The sequence below is a fragment of the Cnephaeus nilssonii genome (genome assembly GCF_951640355.1).
Source record: "Cnephaeus nilssonii genome assembly, chromosome: 15".
NCBI lineage: Eukaryota > Metazoa > Chordata > Mammalia > Chiroptera > Vespertilionidae > Cnephaeus > Cnephaeus nilssonii.
Window position 1 is genome coordinate 40,350,456 of NC_137086.1, and position 7,697 is coordinate 40,358,152.

Below are 7,697 nucleotides of genomic sequence, written 5' to 3' on the forward strand. Positions count from 1 at the left end.
CTATTTGTTTGCTAGTTTTGGTTCAGCTCTTCAAGTTGGACTCAGCAAGAGGGACAGTCCAAGTGACTCTGTCTACCATTATTAAAAGCAGAAGACAAATATAATTTCCTCCTTTCTTTTCAATCTTAAATAAGAAAAACTAAGAAAACAAAAAGTTTTCTAATTCCTTCGATTTCCAAGTGGTTTCTCAATTTATAATTAACTAATCTAAAGTAACAAAATACTCATTTGACCAAAATAGTGTCTTTTAAAAATGTTGATTTGGGTACTACTAAATGGTTATATCAGACTATAACTTCCATATTCTTCAAAATCTTAAAACTGTGTTTCATAGCCACAAAGATTATCATAGTTGCTATAACTATAGATGTACACCCTTGTAGTTTTTTCATTGAGATTATGATTTTTTTTAAATGGGTTAAAGAGTTTTTAAAAATGGGTTAAAAATATTTCAAAGCTTGCTATAACTTTTTTAAACTTTTCAAAATGATTATGTAAATTTATCAGCCTAAGCACTATCTAAATAAAAATTGTCATTTTTCTCCCATGATAATTTTTCCATTTTTACTGGACTCAAATTTTAAACATTTAAAGAAATTCAATCTAAATAAAAAATATATTAAAAAAACACACAAAATAAATGAAATATATATATATATTGACCAAAAAAAAATACTGCTTTTTTGAACCTCTTTAAATTAGCATTTGAGACTGAGAAACTGCTTTTGAACCTTTTAAATCTATTCACCGTTTAACAAACTTTTGTTGAGCACCAACTATATGTCAAACACATAAGTATATTGCTAGGTTCCTTTTAATATGACAGACTCTTGTTCATGCAGTTTGCTGAATTATATGTCATATTAAACATTAGTGTCTACAACATAATCAGTGAAAAGGATATTTCCCAGCTCTCCGTGTAATGTGTCTTTCTAAGACATCCTTGAGCCCTGGCCGGTTTGGCTCAGTGGATAGAGCATTGGCCTGCTTACTCAAGGGTCCCAGGTTCGATTCCGGTCAAGGGCATGTACCTTGGTTGTGGGCACATACCCAGTAGGGAGTGTGCAGGAGGCAGCTGATCGATGTTTCTCTCTCATCGATGTTTCGAACTCTATCCCTCTCCCTTTCTCTCTGTAAAAAATTAATAAAATATGTTTTTAAAAAAAGACATCCTTGAAATTTCACTCAATATCTGCATTATCTTCTTCATAAAAAACGGATAATGCAATTGATAGTAAATGACATCAACATTCGTTTTTACTCACCCAGTAAAAATTATCACCTGAGGCCAGAATTTTTCTAAAGCAGGTCTAGGACTAATTGGAACTTCAAATCTCTACAGCAGGAATAATACTGGATGAGGATCATAGTATTAAAGTCAGAGATGCAACCCCTTTTTATAAATGAGGAAACTAAAGTTGACTGAGAATAAAAGAAATGTTTAAGGTTCATAGGTTGATGCTCAACCGTTGAGCCATGCTGGCTACATAGTTTTAAAGAAGAAACTAAATACATCTCACACAAATCTCCCTTGCATTAGAACAACAAAAACGCTTCCCCTCACCCCCAAAAAAATGTTTCAAAGGGAAGGAATAGTGGAAATAATTTCTCTCCCCTTGTTCTTCATTTACAGCAGACACTGGCAGCCAGAGCCCACGCCCAGGAAGGTTATCAGCCGTGTTCCAGGTCTCAGTTCCTATCCGTACTGCTGGCACATCTTATTTGCGTGCTGTTAAAGGAAGCTGGCCATACACCTCGTTATGAGCAAAAAAACTTCCCTATTTCCAAAACATTCATTTCCACTAAGAGTCAAGTAACGTAAGGTTCACACATATATCTAAAAGCAATGATAATGTTGCCAACAAGAAATAAAATCAAGCCTGGCTGGTGTGGCTCAGTGGTTGAGCATCGACCTATGAACCAGGAGGTCACGGGTCAATTCTCGTGGATCCCCAGTAGGGAGCATGCAGGAGGCAGCCGATCAGTGATTCTCTCTCATGAGTGATGCTTCTATGTCTCTTTCCCTCTCACTTCCTCTCTGAAATCCATAAAAATATTAAAAATAAATAAATAAAATCAAGAAGGGCTGAGGCTCCAAGTACAACTGGGAGGTCCCCAGCTCAACAGGGAAAGAAACACAATTACGGTTCTTCCATAAGAATAACCCTCCAGGAATAAGAACAAGATCCTGGCTTTGCCTAACACTCCGCACGCTGGGCAAAAGCAACCTTCCCAGTGTGGTTCAGTGGGTAGGGCGTCGTCCAGAACACAGAAAGATTGCCAGTCATCAATGTCTCTCTCTCTCCCTCTCCCTTCCTCAATCCAGAAAAAAAAAAATCTAAAAAAAAAACACACAGCAACCTTTAGAAGTTTCCAGATAGGCTAAATATATTTTTGTCTAAAAATCAAAAGAAAATATTTTTAACTATTATGTTGAAACATATTTGAGAGAAAGGGGAAACTGTATTTTCTCCTAAACAGATTTCAAATATCTGTACAAAATAATAAAGTAACAAATTTTTGTTACCAAATCACTACCTCGTGATTATTTCACATTTTTAGTTGGAGCTGTATATCACATAAAGTATGCAGCTTGGAACTAAGCCATTGTAACTTTATAGGAATGGGATGAAATCTTCAAAGAGACTCACATTACTTAAAATCTGCTTGCAAGTGATCTTTTAAAAGAAAAGGGAAAACAAACTCTTGTCTATGAACAAGATCTCCAAACTCAATTTTTCCCTAAGAATGCTCTTTGAAACAGGCCATCAAAAGGACGACTCCTTTCCATTGTTCCATGACATTTAAAATCTCTGTTCACACGTTTCTTACTAAACAAGGTTTTCTTAGTATCTGTCTTGGGTCCTTTTTTTTTTAACCTTTATAAATAGGAAATAATTGATAGGAATCTTGACTAAAGAAACTGAACTAAAAGAAACTGTGACTAAAAGAAACTGAAAGCGAACTTTACAATATGGTTTTGGTAATAGTAAAGCATAAATTTAATTTTTACACTAGGGTAACATACACTTAGTGATGAGTTGTGTTGGGGTCTCATCTGCTTTAGTTAAATGTCAAGCTTTAATCGCTATCTTTTTTTTTTCTCTCCCCATCACCCATTAAATCTAGAATAGCTTTCACTTTTTTGTATACACAAAAGCAAACCTAGAAAAGCTTCTATGTTCTTTTGCTGCCACCCAGTGGTTCAAATTAGTAAATGCAATAGTGACAAATCTAACATGGAAGAGACATGAGCATACCTTTAAGAAAATCCACTGTATGAAAATTCAAACTATTAAAAGTGACCGATTTTAAGGGAGTAGTTATACTGTAAAGGTTTACTTCGTTTTGGTAAATACTGAACAAAGATGCCCATTCGCCCACCCCCACCACAAAACATAATTCAAGCAAGAATGGGAGCACCACACTTCACTTCTCATAGTCTCAGAGGCTGGCTGGGGATCAGCACACAGTAGGCACTCAGTAAACACTTGTTTATTTCAACCAGCTCTATCTTCAAACTGCTTCATTAAAATGTCTATTATAACCAAGAGAAGCAATACAAACAATGTATTTGCTGTTGAGCATGTAAGTGGGTCGATCCTAGGCTAAAAGAGCATATTTTAAATATTAGTGAGCTATCCCCAGGTGGGGAGAGTTTCTTCTCCTCATTTCCTAGAAAGAGCGTGTTTTACATGGCCAGGAGGAAGAGGAATCGATAAGTTCAATCACGTAACTGGAGGAAAGAATTCTTTTTGAGGAATATACCGAGGTGTGTCAACAGCAGGCTTCTTAAAGAGTTTTAAGATGGTCCGAGCTGCAGGGTCACTTGTCCCACCTGATCCGAGTGGCCAGGACGCCTTGCCCACGGCCGGCCCCAGCAATAGAGCAGCCCATCGGGAATGGGATGTGACTCCAAACCGTGCTTCAGCGTCGGTGCGCACAGTTACCACTGACACCACACAAACCAAAACTGAACGCAGCTGCAGGATGTGCGAGTTCAGGGCAGGTTGGCCCATGGCACACAGCATCCGGGCTGCCCCATCCTCCCCTTCTGCGAAGCCTCCTCCGTCTCTGGGCGGGAGAGAGGCTGAGCGCGAAGCCGGCGATGAAGGAGCGGTCTCCAGGACGGACTCGGATCATCCCAGCCTCCCTGTGTCACCCCCACGAGGCCTAACCTCCCTGAGCCACGGTAACCTTAAAACGAAAACAGTAAGTGCCCACCTCCCTCCGCTCATGTAGATCACAACTGAGGTTGCACGAGGCCTGGATCAGTCCCGGTTAGGACTTGGTGTCAGCGGCCGTAAATGCACACACCCTCACACACAGACAATGCCTGACATTAATACACACACACAAAAGCAACTGCCATGCGGAGAGGGAGGGATGACTGAAGAATCTTTTTATTCAGCAGTAAATGATATTTTAAATAGAATCATCTAGGCTCGAAAATACTAGTACAAGGGGATAAAAAGAGTAACATTAAGCCTGGATTCCAGCTATAAAAATGACAATCCAGTGGGACTATTAAGATATTACTTATTCCACTTTAGTCACTTTATCTTGCGAAAAGGCAAACACATTTAAAACAATTGGGAAGGAGAGCGTTAAGACAATGCCTTAATACATTCAATTGTGCTTCTCAACTCACATATGCACAAACATTTCTTATTTATCTCTGACAAAAATATATATTTGTGAAAATGATTCCAATACTTGGCCTTGTAGAAATGTGAATGTATTGAAGATGTCTTCCAATGTGCATGGGAATCTAAGGAATGTGAAGATGCATTTTCAATGGAAGCCCTTGTCTTATTCTGAATCAAGTGTTCGAGTTGCTAGTTTCTCAGGTGCAGTTCCTAGTTCCACACCAATTTTATCACTAAGAAATTCTTTCTGTATCTCCTTTGGTCACTTAACTCATTTTTACTTTAAACTTCTATGAAAAACATATGGCAGAACTACAAATAAAAGCTTTTAAAATAAATCATATTACCACCAAATGCTGGCAAGAATGTAAAACAAGAACTCTCACCCGTTGCTGGTGAAGATACAAACGGGTACAGCCGCTTTGGAAAACAGTTTGGTGGTTCCTTATAAAACTAAGTATTCTCTATCCAGCAATCACACCCCTTGGTATTTATCCAAATGAACTGAAAATGTACGCCCACACAAAAACCTGCACACAGATGTGTATAGCAGATGTATCCATAACTACCCAAACTTGGAAGTAACTAAGATGCCCTTCGGTAGGTGAGTGGATAAATAAACTGTGGTACATCCAGACAATGGAAGATTATTCAGCGCTAAAAAGAAATGAGCTAGCAAAGCCGTGAAAAGTCATGAAGGAACCTTAAATGCATACTGCTAAAGGAACAAACGCCAATCTGAAAAGGCTATATGCACATTCTGGAAAAGGCAAAACTCTGGAGACGGTGGTTGCCAGGGGTTGGAGGCAGGAGGGATGAACAGGCATAAGAAAGAGGATTTGGGGGTTAGTGAAACTATTCTGTATGACACTGTAATGATGGTGAAATTTGTCCAAACCCATAGAGTGTACAACAAACACCAAGAGTGAACCCTACATCAATTATACTTCAACTTAAAAAAAAAAGTGTAAACTATGGACTCTGGGCGATAATGATGTCAATGCAGGTCCATCAATTGTGCATGTTACTCTGGAGAGTGATGTTGATAGTGGCAGAGGTTATGTGTGTGTCGGGGGGACAGGGGGGTGCGGGGGGGGCAGGGGCCTGTGCAGGAACTCTGTACTTTCTACTGGGAATCTAAAACTGCTCTTTAAAAATGTATATTAATTTATTTAAAATTACATGTAAGGGGCCCACCTGGAGTAGCTCAGTTGGTTGAATGTCATCCTGTGCACCACAAGGTTGCTGGTTCCATTCCCAGTCAGGGCACATACAGAAGGCAACTGATTTCCAATGATATGCATTTAGGCAACAGAGTGCAGCTGGGTAACCTCAAATAACAACTTGCGTTAAAATAAAAATTTTAGTGTCCATAATTAAGAAAACACCATTAGTTTAGTCTTTACTAGTGTTCTCTACAAATTAAAAAGCTGATAGATAAAAATCTAGGAATTCCAACACCTTAAACCCTAATTTGAATTGTTCTCAGGACAAATTCTAAAGATTTTACATTTTGCTACACTTCTGAAGTATATAATTTCTGATACTGAAACATCAATTTCCATTATAGTCTAGTCAGATAGCAGTGAGAAAACTGATCTTGAAAAAATATATAAGCATGTTTGCTATGAACGAGCCTCTTTTTGTGAAAAGTGGGTACAATAAAATCCCTCCTCCAATTCAGTTTTAAGACATTCAAGCAAAGATCACACACACTATCACTTACATATAACCCTATTGCAATGTCTAACCTTATCTTAAATAACATTAGAAGTTAAAAAAATTTTTTTATTGATTTAGAGAGGGAAAGGAAGGAGAGAGAGATTTGTTATTCCACTTATTTATGCATTCACTGCTTGCTTCTTGTATGTGCCCTGACCTGAGATGGAACCTGAAACCTTGGTGTCAGGATGACGCTCTAGCCAACTGATGAGCTGCCCAGCCAGAGCTAAAAAGCATGGAAAGATTAGAAAGAGAGCCACTTCCAAATAAGAATTCTTATTTTCTGGCGATCTCTGGAATGTAACTTGTCTAAAATTAAAATGAAAAAGTAAACTGGGCCCAAATTTAGGAAAATGATTAAATGCCTACAGACATTTTTACATAATATTTTTAGACAATGACATATTTGCTACTACACTTAGCATTTTTATGTTATTTCCCCATCACTGAAGTATTTTATTACCTAGCATTTCAAAAACTAAATAACTGGCATTCACTGGGTTATCTGGGTGTCATACTGTTGCTTTGAACAAATATTTTAAAAATATATATATTTTATTGATTTTTTACAGAGAGGAAAGGAGAGGGATAGAGTTAGAAACATCGATCAGCTGCCTCCTGCACACCCCCTACTGGGGATGTGCTCGCAACCAAGGTACATGCCTTTGACTGGAATCGAACCTGGGACCTTTCAGTCCGCAGGCCAACGCTCCGTCCACTGAGCCAAACCGGTTAGGGCTGAACAAATTTCTTATTTTTTACTAAAGAAATTACATGCATGACAAAACAAAAATCCGGTGATCCCATTTAACCACTGCTCATGTGAGGGATTATCACTTTTACATCATTTCTGTCTTTAATTCTGATGGTTACTTCAACGCATACTGACATTGATATTTCACTGTGACTCCTCACCCTAAAAATGAGGGTTTGATTTATACTAATCCCCCTTCCAGCTTTTGATGGAAGATTTAAAAAGAATAATATAGCTATTACCTTTACAACTTAACTTATGACGATATCCATCCACCAATGTTGTGTGGTGTCTGCATTTTTCGCCCTCTGAGGATGCCCCTGCTCTTTACATTGTCAAGGTTAATTTTGTTTACATTCTCATATTCAGTGTAATCCACTGGTGGATTCTAAAAGCCAAAAACCAATAAGCAACCTTTAGAAGAGAAAATTACACTGGGCCTAAATCATTAACAGTGAGAAACCCACTTCTGAGTTCTCTGATACCTAACTTTAAAAGAAGGAAACTGGCCCAGCTGGTGTTGCTCAGTGGTTGAGCATCCACCTGTGAACCAGGAGGTCATGGTTCGATTT